This window comes from Malaya genurostris, chromosome 1, assembly GCF_030247185.1.
Source record: "Malaya genurostris strain Urasoe2022 chromosome 1, Malgen_1.1, whole genome shotgun sequence".
In the NCBI taxonomy this organism is placed as follows: Eukaryota; Metazoa; Arthropoda; class Insecta; order Diptera; family Culicidae; genus Malaya; species Malaya genurostris.
Genome location: NC_080570.1, coordinates 33,945,366 through 33,960,526, shown reverse-complemented (window position 1 = coordinate 33,960,526; position 15,161 = coordinate 33,945,366).

Genomic DNA, 15,161 nt, shown 5'->3' with positions numbered 1-15,161 from the left:
GACGTGAATTGTGACCGCTCATTTTTGGCAAACTCGTATATTTTTATTTGCCGAGTGAACAACCGAGTGCTGATCAGAGACTACGCGGCTACACGGCTCCACCTCTTCCTCCTCGTTAGAGAAGGACCTATCGCTTCGCTAGCGGTAATGAATAATAAATCTTGAACCCGTAACCGCGGAACCTATGCGGAAAACCACAGGATGCGGGACGGTTCCCGTGGTGCCATCCATAATCGGGTTAAGAGGCAAGCGATATCACGTAAAAACCGCGACCCGATGACTCCCACGCATGGTTTTGCACATTTTCGGCTCCCCCTTCAGACTGCCATTCAATCGCACTTGCGGAAAATAATGATGATTTATGAGTGCTGAGGTGCAGTTTAGTGTTTTAATTTGATGGTGTTAAAAAGGCAACGTCATTCAAATTGTGGAAATTAAGTGGTTTCCAGATTCCGAAGTGCTGGCATATTCCCATTACTGTCACAGCCAGTAATGACAGTTGTTAAGATCCACCGTAAATCAAAGGTAGGCAAACTTTGAGTGATGAGTTTTCACATGCAAATTATCCCCACAGTTTCCGTAATATTTACGCTTATTCGTTTACTCCACCGAATTCGGTGAGTTTTCAACGAATTTTCAGCAACTAAATGAATTGATAACTGATAGTTCGGTATAAATATTTTTTGAACTGTCAAACCGAATGATTCAATAATTGTTTTTGTTTTGATGAAATTCTAAATTGAAATTGTCGGATTAAAAAAAAAACACGACAAATTTTCAACTCACGATTGTGTTTTTCGGAATTGGATATTTTCCACAGAAACGAGTGGAGTGGAGCAAATTAGAACCAAATTAGGCTATTATTTGTATTTGGCTCTACAATCAATTTTACTCCAAGAAGCAGCAAATTTTGAGTAACTAAGGAGATACTTTTTCTCCGAGTTTTTATCTTTCCCAGTCAATTCGTCTGAGATTTAAATTCCAGATGAGTTGACTGGGTTGACATTTGAATATGAATAGAATCTTTCTTAGTTTTGAGTAACTATTTCTAAAAGTTTACACCTGAATCAATTGACATATAGTAAATATATTATATATCAATATGGATCACTTTCGCAATTCACGTGAGACCAGAGCTGCAAATGGTCAGTCATGTCAAATGACCTTGACAGACTGACTAAAGTCTTCGTCAACTGTAATCGGTACGGTCAAAGTGTCTGTCAAATGAGATACTCGATAGTTCTATGACCAAGCAGAAGTATACTCAGTCAAAGACAGACGACTTTTGTTTGTTTTCTCTCTCATTCTCCTATTCCCTGTTGAAGTAAAAAAAATCCATGAGAGTGTTAACATAAACAGAAATTTATAAAGTTCATTGTTCTTTGCAAAAATTCATCGGACTACGGAGTTTATTGGTGATAATGAATTTAATTCAATGTTTATGCTGCTTGACTAATATTTAGTCACATCGTAATCAAGCAGTGACAGGAGAAATGAAGATAATATCAATCGCATCGGCAATCAATGAGCGTCCTGGTGAGCAGAGATACCAGATATTTTCAAAAAAAAGCTGTATTACTCTAAATGAAAAATCTGTATTTATCTGTAATCACTATAAAACCGACATTTTGAAATGAAAATGTGCTGAGGTAATGTTTTTCCAACATTTTATGGTTTTATAATGAGAAATTGAATGAGCGTTCAACATTTATATCTCACGATACAACGACGAAATGAAATGTTTTCAAATTCTCAACAAACAGAATCAATAAAACATAGTTTCATTTTCAAATACTTCCAAAACGCTGATTTGGTAAGTTGATGTGAGATCTCAGTGCTCAATTTCAAATACTAACACCATTTTAGGATATTCAACATCAATTTGTGATTCACCCATTGATTACAAAACATTTATCTCGTCACTACTACCAAAAGCGGCCTTTACACGCGGCAATACTATTGTCAATACAAGTAGTATTGACAATACTATTGATCGTGTAGTGGAAACTTAATCGAATTGATGAAAATATTATCAAAAAATCAAAACTGCTCATAAATCCAACAACACTTTCTCTCCAGATTCGAAACTGTTTAAGGTGTGCAATGAACTCTTTTCTCAAGATTTCAATATTCAGTACAATATTTAAAGCTTCAAACGCTAGATTTTTGTCGAAAAATGCGAAAACAAATTACCAATCTAGTTGGATTGACGGTATTGACAACACTTTGGATTGACAATAATATTGTATAATAAGTGGCCTCTGTGGCCCCCTCAGTCGAAAGAAAATAATTCGTTCTTTCCAATTTTTTTAGATATCTGTATAAATCTGTATTGAGTTTAGGAAATCTGTACAAAATCTGTATTCTGTATGAAATCTGTATGCGCATGTAAAAATCTGTATAATACAGATAAATCTGTATAAATGGCATCTCTGCTGGTGAGTGTAATATCAAGAGAATTCAAGTTATGACAGATCACGATGTAAAATACCCTGGTGATAACGTTTTTCTATGTGTTAGTGCGGTTGTCATTTTATTTTGGAACAGAGAGACGTGAAGAAGAAAAAACATAAACAAATGACGTTCCGGGAGTTGCCTTTATGAAAATATTTAGAGTTGGTTCTGTTTGCGAAAATATTGACAGTGAAATGCGGTGTTTTGTTCCGGGATGTTTCAATCGTTTTCATCACCTGGATTTGAAATGCCACCCACAGCACAATCACTCCATTATCCATAATAACTGTAATAGATACCACAGTGCGATCCGCCAAATCCTTCCTCCAACGAAATGAACAGAATCGGATGTGTGTAAAATTTTCTATATTTCGACGTTACCTTCCAAGCCCTTGAAGAAAATATGTCCAGATTTTCAATTAGTGTCAAAGATGACTGTCTTATTACGCCACCAGTGTATTTTACGTCGTGATGACAGATCGGTTCTCATGCACGCTTAGAAAAAGTTACTCAGAGTTTGAGTACTAGTTACTCATTTTCAAATGATACATGGAAACGTCAAAAATTGAGTAGTTATCATCAATGGTATTGAGTAACTTCTACTCTAAATTTGAGTTTAACGCAAGAACTCGTTTTTTTGTCACTATTCGCAAGATCAGTCTAAAAGTTGTAAAAACCATTTGTAGCAACAGGTTGTATTTTTTGTTAGTGAGATCGCGTGTTTCGAGGATGAGTCGCTTAACACAAACGGTGTTGTGTCTGCAAAAACCGGAATGATAAAATTCGTGTTTTGGTTCAGAATGGAAACGAATATGCTCAAATGTCATTTGTGAGGAATAAGTGTATGATTGGTGCCTGAGCATAACTGACATGTATGTTAATTTGCGATTGACACACAACTCCAAGCGACCACCACTTGATATAGTATTGAGTTCAATTACCTAATATTTTAATACAATACACTCAGAAAAGGAGCAATTTTTTTGCAAATTTGGTAAATGTGAAATAAAATTTCACGCAAAATTTGAGTGATTTGATTTTTGGTACACGTACAAATTAAGTATTACTCAGTAAATGAGTAGATTTTACCCAAATATCGTTTCCAGTGGAAGAACTCAAATTTGAGTAACTTTGGAGTTACTCTAAATTAGAGTTGTTCCACTTTTTCTGTAGATGAGTGAGATCTTACTCATTTTTGAGTAACTATTTTTAAGCGTGAATATATTGATTGGTACAGCCTGGTTGGCAGCACTCCAGTGACATAAGCTTTCCAAGCTTCGTCGTGCAGAGTTGCTAGTTGATAGTGACTAGGGATGTCGGAAATTTCGAATTACTCGATTATTTAGTAATCGAGTATAATTTTGAAACTAATCGATTGAAATTTATTCGATTACCTGGGTTACCATTCGATTACTCGATTATTCATTCGATTATTACTACGGGATTTATTTTAATTATTCGATTAGCTCAATAATCGTATATTAGTTTTATGTTAATCGATTAAATATTACTCGATAATCTGGGTTATTAATCGATTACTCGAATAATCGATCGATATTACAACATCCCTAATAGTGACATTTAGCAGCTCTGCGTGGGACATCACTTGTTCAAAAAGTTTCCGGAATTTATTCAGAAATTAAAAATTGTTCCTTCTACAAACTAAGATGCAAATGAAAGGTCTGGGAATTATTTAAAAAAGTTCCCGAAAAGTTGATTAGGATCCGACTACCGGTTCCGATTTTACTGTGCGATTAGTAAAAATTTTCAATTTCATGAGTATTTTTTTACAAGCAATGGCTAAACGGACTGCAAATTTTTATAAAATTTAGTGGTAAATTCATCTAGTTGACCGACCTTGCTAGTTGGTGGATATATAAATCTAGTTTGGGACTTCTAGTGCCCGATTTCCGCTTCCGAACTCCAAAAACGTAACTAACTTCGATTTTTCAACAAACGGTCAAACCGATTTTCACAAATCATGATTCAAATTAAAGCTCTCAGTGTCTTCAAAGATACCCTCTCAGCAGGCCGTTCTATTTTGTTGGTCTTTGAGCACTTGTTGAACGACATATTGCACGAAATATTCGTTCAATTTGCTGGGACGGTTTGTTGTTTTTTCTCCTGCAAAAATAGTGTGAACATTAAGTGTTACCTTTACATAGAAAGAAAATTTGTTGTTATTCTACGTGAAGTAGAAGTATTGTGCAGGTATGTAGTGTTAGTTTAAACAAATAAGTGGATAAAAACTTCAGAAATTCTGCAGTAAAACTAGTCCAACGGGGCTCCAACTCATCATGTTAAAAATGGCTCAACAATGGACCTCTGTCTGCCGGGTTTGTTGAACGAAAAAAATGACATTTGGTACAACGGTCTGTTTCAAAATCGGCAAACGAGGGACCTGTGTTGGCCTCCTGTTGAACGATTGATTGGACTTTCATTGGACCAATGATCCAACGTATTGTACCAATGAAGGACCACCGTTGAAATATGCAAATCCGAAATGAGATAATCGACGTCAAAAATCGTTAAAAATTTTAGTAGTGAAAAGGGGGAAAGTTTCGTAATTCACACAATCGATCAACTATCAATTCGAATTCGAGAGTGTAAAGAAATCGTGTCAGTTTTATTCGTATTCACGACAAACAGTTATGTCTCCGACATTACACACCCGTACTTTTTTTCAACTAAAAGTTTGTGAATTTAAAGCGCAACAATTGTTAACTAAAGTTCGCTAATTTAAAACTAATTTTTCAAATTGAATTTACTGTGAAATTGTTTGTCAAGAAATGGACAGGAACGCTCGAGTATAATATTTGTTGTTCTTATCAAAATGTCGCTTGAAACGAACTAATCCGCTAAAAAAATTAATTGTCATGTTTGTAGTTTCCAATATTTGCTATATTAAACCAGATTTTCTATTTTCACTAAAAAAATTCGTTACATGAAACCCGAAATAAGTTATTTTTACATTTTTTTTCTCCGCGTGTGCTCAACTATCCGCTTGCGAGGAATTCTGGCAACCGACAGAATTCCGGCTGCTGTCAAAATTGCCCAGGCGAAATTGCGTCATTATCTCGCCGTTCGTGTCTTGTTTATTTCCCTCCTTCTTTTTTCTTTTTTTTTTATTCGACTTTATTTGATATTCGTCAATCCCGCATGTACACACAAAAAACGAATCTTGAGACAAGGTAAACGAGATCGAAATATGGGTATGTTTGGTTGTGAGAATGGCAATAACATTTCCCATTAATAAGTATACATGAAGGACAATCACTTGTTGCCTTTCATATGTACTTTTTATTGAAAAAATAAAACCAAGACGTTTAAAATGTAGAACCGATTCAAGACGGTTCTGCCAATCTTCCCACATTATCGAAATGACGGAATGCGTAATGAATTCTTACTCGACTGCATGATTTTTCAGTGCTCGATCGGTTCAGTGCTAGAATTTTCGCCTGAGTTGGCAGCTCGATCAACCTGATTGACAGTGACATTATAAATGTCATTGAATATTCGCTCATTTTTTGAATGTGTTAGTGTGAAATTTAAGCGACTTAAGCCATTTCACTACACTCCAGCTAGAGGAATGGATGATGCTGACTAAGGTAGGCCGTTTTGTTAATTTCCAGCGAATTTCAATAGTTTATATTGGGATTCTAAGAAGAACTGGTTATTTACTAGTTCTGTATATCCGAAAAACATGAAGTTTTAAATTTGTATATTCAGTTATATAATGTTTTCGTTTAAAAATAAACTGAAAATCAGCACGAAAACGTGCAAAATCAGGAAAGAAGAAGAAGAAGACGAATTGACAATTCAGTCCGCATCTTCTCACTCAATTCCGAATGATTTCCGAATCAACCGGTTGTAGGCGAACCGATTCATTCGGAATCGGTTGTTGCACTGGAGTTGGAATTGATTCGGAATTCATTATGATTTCCACATGAAATTCCGAATGAAAATTTCTTGCCGATTCGGAATTGATTCGGAATCCATTCGGATCTGATAATGTGGGTTGTATGGTAAGAATCCGACAGAAAAGAACCGTTAATAACCGCTAGGCGAAATTCTCTGCCGGAAACGGTTGTTGCATTGTTGCCTGACTTTTGCCGGAATTCCGACAGAATGGCTGCCAGACATAGCCAGCCGTCTGGAGGGAAATCTGCCCGTCGCGTACAAGTGGGATTCTGGTGCATGCTAAACGCAAACTACTTAACTATATTGAATTAGTAACCTTTTCCGCCAAGAGATAGTGTAACTGTGATATCTTTTTTCATTTGTATTGGATTCCTTAGAGTGGTCAATATAGATATATAATATATTTGAAATGAATGTTGCAATCATTTTTAAATGTATTTCAACTGTCCAATCTCGTACATATACTTGATTGATACATTTGATCACATTAGAATACATGATTTCACTACTCAACTTGACGTTCCATAAAAATGAAAGCTTCAGCAACACGTCCGAAAATAGCTGCAATAAACCCAAATTATTTCTAATTAATTACGTTACATGAAAAATCACCAAGCTAATGCCGCTGCCACGTTCAGCTTTAATGATTTCTACCACATCTTTTCTAACGTTGCAAACGTTGCTTTTCCCTATTCCGGAGTCGAACTCGTTTAACCACCCCAATTTTACTTACTTACTTACTGGCTAACGCAGGAGAAGCAAGAACAAACCCCATATCCGAACCGAAAATGAAGCAGCACTGCAAGTGCAAGTAGCACTTGAAGTTGCACTCGCATGAAAATCGTAATTAATATTCACCGGCCTCACACCCCCCGCCCCCCTTGTGTCTACAGTTTCGAACCGAATTAAAAGAGCTGTTAGCTGCAAAATTCTGATATATATTTTTATTCCCTCCCTCAAAGGTCCTGCGGACCGTTGGTTAGCCGATGGTTCCCCGATGGAAGGAGCAGAAAGGAAGAAGAGAATTTCGCTACGAAGTCGTTTGTCGGATTTATTCATGCGTTAAAGTTTTCAATATTTCCTCGTAATAATTGGAGTTTTATGGCATCTCTCGACCGGGCAGGATTTCGACCACCAGCGGAAGTCGGATTGAATTTTGCTGACATTGGCTTTCGCCAGGGATATTGGTTCTGTTCTGCATTACCTTTGCTTTAATTGGCAAGTTTAGGAACTCCGGAACCGGAGCAGATCTTGAAATGGAACTAATAATAAACCAATCAATATTTTGACTTTATATGAGCATTGTCAAAGTCAGAGTCCTTAAATAAAAAATAAACACAGACCTGTCATTCGAAGACCTGGCAAAAAAAAATCAACGCAAAATGAAGAAGCATGACTCACCATAGACAACCTCCGGGGAACCGGTGAAAAACCTGGCAATAACATTCAACCCATCGGAATCCGTCACACACCGCAATGGTTGCGAAAACCGAGAAAATACTTTCAAACCAGGACTGCATGCTGGAAGGAAAACTGCTAAAAATTGAGTTTACAACCATTTAAAAGCTTTACCGAGAAAAAAGGATACTTTTTGCAAAAACATTACCCAAGGCCAGAGAAGCGCGTAATTTTTGAAACTCCACGGTAGGTACCTACTCCTCCGGTTCGCCAGGAAAGAAGCTGGTCGTAAATTCAATTGTAACTTCAGCAAACAAAGTTATGTCGTTTTCAACGGCACCCCAGTTCTTCTACCTCCCCGGGCGTCGTCGCTACCATCTTCGAGCTGAGAGCTGGGAACTGGGGCCTCCGCGCAAGAGTCTCTCTCTCTCTCTGTTACGTTTTCCTACAGACCGTATTTCATAGCCGGAAGAAACACCCAACACGGAAGCCAGCGAAGCAAAGGTTCGTCTGCCTCCAAAGAATAAGGATAATTAGCTTTTATTGAGGATTGCCAGCTATTTATCTCAATGACAGCGAAGCGGATGACCGACCGGTCCTGCCATCAGCGGAGATCTTAAAAGCTTTAAATTGTTACGGAAGGTTGCCGACCCGTGCTCGCCGGCATCGTTCTGCTGTCCTCCTCCTCCTCTCGATAAACTGAACGGGAAAATATGCTGTCAACGGATGAGCTTCTGGTTGCTGCTGCACCAGGGACTTGGATTGCACAGTAATAGTATTAAAATGAAATTACTGTTATTTCTATACAAATGGTAAAAGATAATTTTCAATCTCTTCTGTCATCTGTTGTTGTTCAGAGGAGTGCTCTTAACGAGGATCCTTAATAAAATTTAGTAGTTACTACCGAAGCGACAGGCTTAATTATCAAAGAGCTTGTTTAGCATTAAACAAAATATATAAAGTTTTCTAGGTTTAGTTTCAGGTTTGATTTCTACACATTTCGAAAAAAAAACCTTCTGATTATACATCTTATAAAATGCACATAAATGTAGCGTCGGAATTCACGACAATGTACGTGAAAGATCATATAATATTAAGTGATTGAAAAATTCCATGACATGAAATTCATGGCGACTTAAACCGAGAATTATTGGCTCACAAAATACGTCCGTTAATCGACTGATCCACAGAAGCACACACCAACATTGTCTGAAAGACGAACCGAGACTGTGTTAATTTTAACTTTTGGTTAAAATCTGATACTCGAGCGGTTAATTTGATGTTGTCGAAAATAACCCTGCTCGCCCACATTATCATACCCGAATGAATTCCAAATGGATTCCGAATCAATTCCGAATCGGCGAGAAATTTTCATTCGGAATTTCATGTGGAAATCATAATGGATTCCGAATCAATACCAACTCCAGTGCAACAACCGATTCCGAATGAACCGGTTCGCCTACAGCCGGTTGATTCGGAATTGAATGAGAAGATGCGGACTGAATTGTCAATTCGTCTTCTTCTTCTTCTTTCCTGATTTTGCACGTTTTCGTGCTGATTTTCAGTTTATTTTTCAACGAAAACATTATATAACTGAATATACAAGTTTAAATGTTTTTCGGATATACAGAACTAGTAAATAACCAGTTCTTCTTAGAATCCCAACATAAACTATTGAAATTCGCTGGAAATTAACAAAACGGCCTACCTTAGTCAGCATCATCCATTCCTCTAGCTGAAGTGTAGTGAAATGGCTTAAGTCGCATGAATTTCACACTAACACATTCATAAAATGAGCGAATATTCAATGACATTTAAAATGTCACTGTCAATCAGGTTGATCGAGCAGTCAACTCAGGCGAAAATTCTAGCACTGAACCGATCGAGCACTAAAAAATCATGCAGTCGAGTAAGATTTCATTGCTCATTCCGTCATTTCGATAATGTGGGCGAGAGCATGCTTATTTTTGACAGATCGATGGATATTTTCCGACACTGAAAAATATCGTGCAATGAAAATTCTAATATTAATTCTTTAGTTGAAATTATTTCCAGTGGTAAATAAACCCAAATAACTTTCCGTCAGTCAAATTTTGAAATGGGCCGCAGTTTTAGTCAAATTTAACTACTCGACACAAAATAATCACTCAAGTCGACGTGAACATTTCAAAAGGGCCTTAAAACAATTGACAGATTCTCTTTGTTTACCTTCTCTTACGATTATATCTGCGTTATTACGCAATTGTTCGTTACATGTATAATACTATTACAAAGATGGAGATATTTTCTTTCATTCTATATGCTAATTTGGTAAGTGAACGTGAAAACTTAGGTGTTATTAACAGAAGAGCAAGTAAACAAAGAGAATCTCTCATTGGTTTATGTGCCCTTATGAAATGTTCACGTCGAAGTGTCAGATTTCAACCAAAAGTAAAAATTAACCGCGAAATGGTTCACAGCCTAAAACTGCGGCCCATTTCAAAGTTTGACGGATGGAAAGTTATTTGGGTTCATTTTCCACTGGAAATAAATTTGAGTAAAGAATTGATATTAAAATTTTCTTTGTAATTTTTTTTAGGCTGTGAACCATTTCACGGTTAATTTTAACTTTTGGTTAAAATCTGACACTTGAGTGGTTATTTGGTGTCGAGTAGTTAAATTTGACTAAAACTGTGGCCCATTTCAAAATTTGACGGACGGAATGTTATTTGGGTTTATTTTCCACTTAAAATAATTTCAACTAAAGAATTAGTATTAGAATTTTTATTGCGAGATTTTTTTCAGTGTTGGAAAATAACTATCGATCTGTCAAAAATAACCATGCTCTCGAGCAGGGTTATTTTTGACAACATCAAATTAACCACTCGAGTGTCAGATTTTAACCAAAAGTTAAAATTAACCGCGAAATGGTTCACAGCCTTAGTGTCGGAAAATAACCATCGATCTGTCAAAAATAAACATGCTTTCGAGCAGAGATGCCGTTTATACAGATTTATCTGTATTATACAGATTTAATACAGAGTACAAATTTTTTACAGATTTCCTCCTTTTAATAAACTTTCATGTCTGAGCTATCTTTTAGTATTTGATTCCAGTGACGAGATAAAGGTCTATCAATCAACGGACAAATCACAAATTATTATGGAAATCTGTTGTGAAATCCATTTATATTATAATTTGAAACCAATTTTAACTGATATTCAAGGAAATAATGGCATCATGAAACTGTCAAACTGAGAGTTGTATGACCCGACTTGACGTTTGCATATTGGGCGTTGAAATTCCATGTCAAATTATGAAGTCAACAATTTGAAACTATATAAATATATGGAATTACAATTCAATTTTCGTCGTTGAATATTCTTGTGAGCGCGGCAATGACTGATTGAATCTACCATCCTACAACCACAATCTATGGGAATAACATTTTATAGCATCATTTTGTTGTAAGAATATCATTTTATTAGTGAATACAGAATAATACAGATGTTTTATACGAAGCAATACAAATTTTCTATGAAAATATCTGGCATCTCTGCTTTCGAGCAGGGTTATTTTTGACAACATCAAAATAACCACTCGAGTGTCAGATTTCAACCAAAAGTTAAAATTACCCACGAAATGGTTCACAGCCTGACTAAAGAATTGATACTCGACTATTCGTTTTTGACTGCTCGAACAGCCCGATTGTCACATTGTCGAAAAGCTGAATTACTGGTAGCGACACCTGCCAATGAAAAAAGGGAACCAAGAAGAGGATGAGTCTTTCGAAAATTTTCATATCGGCAATAGTGATTTGCAACACTATTATTGTTTACTCAATAGTACAAATAGATATCAGCAATAAAAGTACACTCGGAGTAGAAGAAAATCGATTTCAAAGTGATTACTACTACTTTTTTTTAATGTAAACTTCGATTAAACATGGAAAATCTTCAGAAATGTGTGAAATTGGGTACGGTTAGGTTTTTTCGGATCAACATTTTTTTAAACAGAAACCAGTGTAATGCTGATTTCTCGAGTACTGGAAGATATAGCAATCGAGTACTATTTATTTTGGATAATTTATTTGTTATTTCCAGGCATTTATAAAAATGGTATCAAGCCAAGTTTAATGCTCCAATTTGAAAAGATGGAGTAATTGAAAATGTTCCTACCGATTTGACAGCTCTAGCTGAAAGTATCATCTCTAAACAAGCAGTGCCTCTACATTTCAGTTTTGCGACAATTTGCCAATAGACAGAAAAAAATTGTTGAAGTTTCGCACGCTTTCGAGTATGTTACACGTTTGAAATAAAGTACTTATTTATGTGGATTATTCGACCCTTTTTCCACATAGCTGGTAAAACTTATTTAATGGGTAAGTTACACTTCCACAGTAATGGGTAAAGCACAAATATGTTTTAAATATTGAGTGACTTATTACCCAGTTTTATATTAAGGAACGAACCGAGAATGGGTAGAAAATTAGCCATTTTTTAGAATGATTGTCCCCTTCAAAGTACTAGTAAGACGTTATGAAGCGTTGGATGCGCTACTTTTTCGTAATTAATAGACGTTACTTGCGTTACTTTTTTTGTAAGCTATGGGCGTTACGAAGCATTACTTGCATTACTTATTACATTACATGTGTCATTTTTTGTTAATTTTAGGTATTACGAATTGTTACGTGTAAGTTTTCGTAAGTTGTAGACGTTACGAACCATTTCACCGTTTTCGTAAATTACAAGCGTAACATGCGTTACTGTTTTGTAAATTATAAGCGTTACTTGCGTTATTTTCTTACAAATAAGCCGTTACGAGGCGTTGTTCAACTTTTACACAACTAGTAGACATTAATGTGTTACTTTTTGTAAGTTACACGCGTTACGATTCGTAACATGCTTCGCTCTTTCATAAAATATAGGTGTTACGTCGCGATACATGCGGTACTTTTTGTAAAAAATAGATTAAACAAAGCGTTACTTTTTTACAAGTTGTAGGCTTTACATACGTTACTTTTTTAAAGTTTAGATGTTATGAGGCGTTCCTTTTTCGTGTTATCGGCATTATGAAGCGTTACATACGTCACTTTAGTAAGTTATAGATGTCACGGAACGTTACATGCGTTATTAGTTTATAAATTATGTGTTACATGCGTTAGCTTTTTAAAATGTTCCACATCATTGTTTTTAATTACGGTTCACTGAATTGAATGTTTGTTTTTTTTTTCGATAATAGAGGTGTTAACCCTAAGATTATTCGCCCCTTCGGGCCAGAAAAACTCAGTATTACTAAAGTTGATTTTGCTTTTGATGGACCCTGCCGAAATATTGTCGACATTCAACTGTATACGATTAGGGACGTTGGCAGTGCAGCCAATTTCTTTTACTTATTCATGAAATATGTTATTGTATAATTCAAATAATATAATATACCCGTTATAATATCAAATATTTCGTCCTATTTTGTCTAGTAATAAATTATCTAACATTTTGAAATTGTTTCGGTTTCTGACAAATTCAGTTACGGTCTTACGATAAACGTAAAAAACATGAAACGATTATTTTAATTTTGATTTCATTTGACTACATTCTCGAATCATGATGTCAATACTGCGAATACGATGAGAATGGCCCTGTAGTAAAAACAGTAAAACGATTCAAAGTGGTTCCCGAGGCCTGGTTTCGAAATCGTAACTCGAGTTGTCTTATCTTGTCTTGGAGACAAGAATCAAAAGTCAAGCGTCAAATTCAAGAATCAAATCTAGTCTATAAATCACATGAAAAAAAAAAACAGTAGAAACTGGCAACCAAATCCGATCAACTGATATTTGATGAAAAGAAGATAAAAGCACAGAAAACAAATATACAGGTTCACATATGAACTGTGTGTAAAATTTGCTCAGTCTATATGGCGAACACTTGCAGATGCCACCACGGTTTGGGTGTCGCTCTCACATGAGTCACAATTTTGGGTGCAACATTCACTTCACGCTAGATTTTTGTTTTGCTGTTGGTTAAAATGACAAGTTTGTTTTTGTTTTTTTTTCCGATTGAATTCTCGTGTGATTTATACGACATGGAAAAAGTTGCCTTTAACACTTAGGGAAATCGTGTGATAAGTGTTAAAATTGTTATAGTTGGAATATTTCCATAACAGGCAGGAGGATTTTGTTTACGTTCCGGAACGTTTTGAAAGATCGCGGAGAATAGTCGAGTAGATGGCAGTAGTGTTTCCAACATATAGTAAATTTGAAATTTACACAGGATTTTGAAAAATTTAGTTCGAGCCTATGATAAAAGTTTCTCTTAGTTAAACCTTCTATAATTTTAAAATAAGATGTAAATTGTGAGTAAATAGAACAGGAAACTATTATCGATTGAATTCGTTCTATAATTAAAATAGAACTATTGATGCGAAATGGAAAATTGGGTCAAATTAACATTACTTCATTACAAATGGAAACGAATACCAATACGTTTAAAATTATCACAAGTGAAAGTGGTCAACATTCTTTGATAAATTAAAATTTTTGCCAATCTGACAGTGATTTTTTCCAATACATTCTTTTCATTCTATTCCTCAATGAAAGCTACTTTGCGAAATTGTTGCTTCAGGTCAGTTCTTTCAGTATTGCGTTTATACCGCTAGTTTAGCGATACAATAATCCCTTATTTGTGATTACCTTTCTGTACCAAAAATTTCCTTCCAGCCAACAGTCCGGTCATCACCAGCCGCTTTTTATTCATTTGGTTAAAACTCTAATTTTGGTTCATCTTGCTCGGACCGACGAAACCGGAAACTTCAACCAATGGAACAAAATCAAAGTTCACACGAAATCGGAAATAAATTGTCTTCCCAAAATTCGACAAACCATTCGAGGGATCCAGTTCTGTCTCGCTCTCTGTGTCTGTCTCTGTTTTCTCCGCCCCGTTGTCAGGTAGATACGTGAAAAGACTACCTAGATTTAAATTTTCTTGGCATAAATCGAAGCAACTGGACTTGGCTCGTACCGTCCGGAAATTGTCCCAACTAAACCGGGGTAGATGGAGTAATACGCAATCCATACTTTTTTCCGAACATTCGTCGAAAATATACCAAGGAATTTATCGTAACATGAACGGTGTGAATTTGATAGATAGAAACAAGCACATCTAGGGTAATAAACAATGTACAGTAATCCCATTGTCGGTATTTGTACACACACGAGGCACAATGTAAACGTCAATCACCCGCTTGTGAGGAATTCTGGCAACCGCCAGAAGGCTGGCTGCATTCCGGCTGCTGTCAGAATTGTCCAGGCGAAATTGCGTCATTATCTTTCATTTTTTTTCTACTTCATTTGATATTCGTCAATCCCGCATGTACATACAAGAAACAAATCTTTAGACGAGGTAAACGAGATT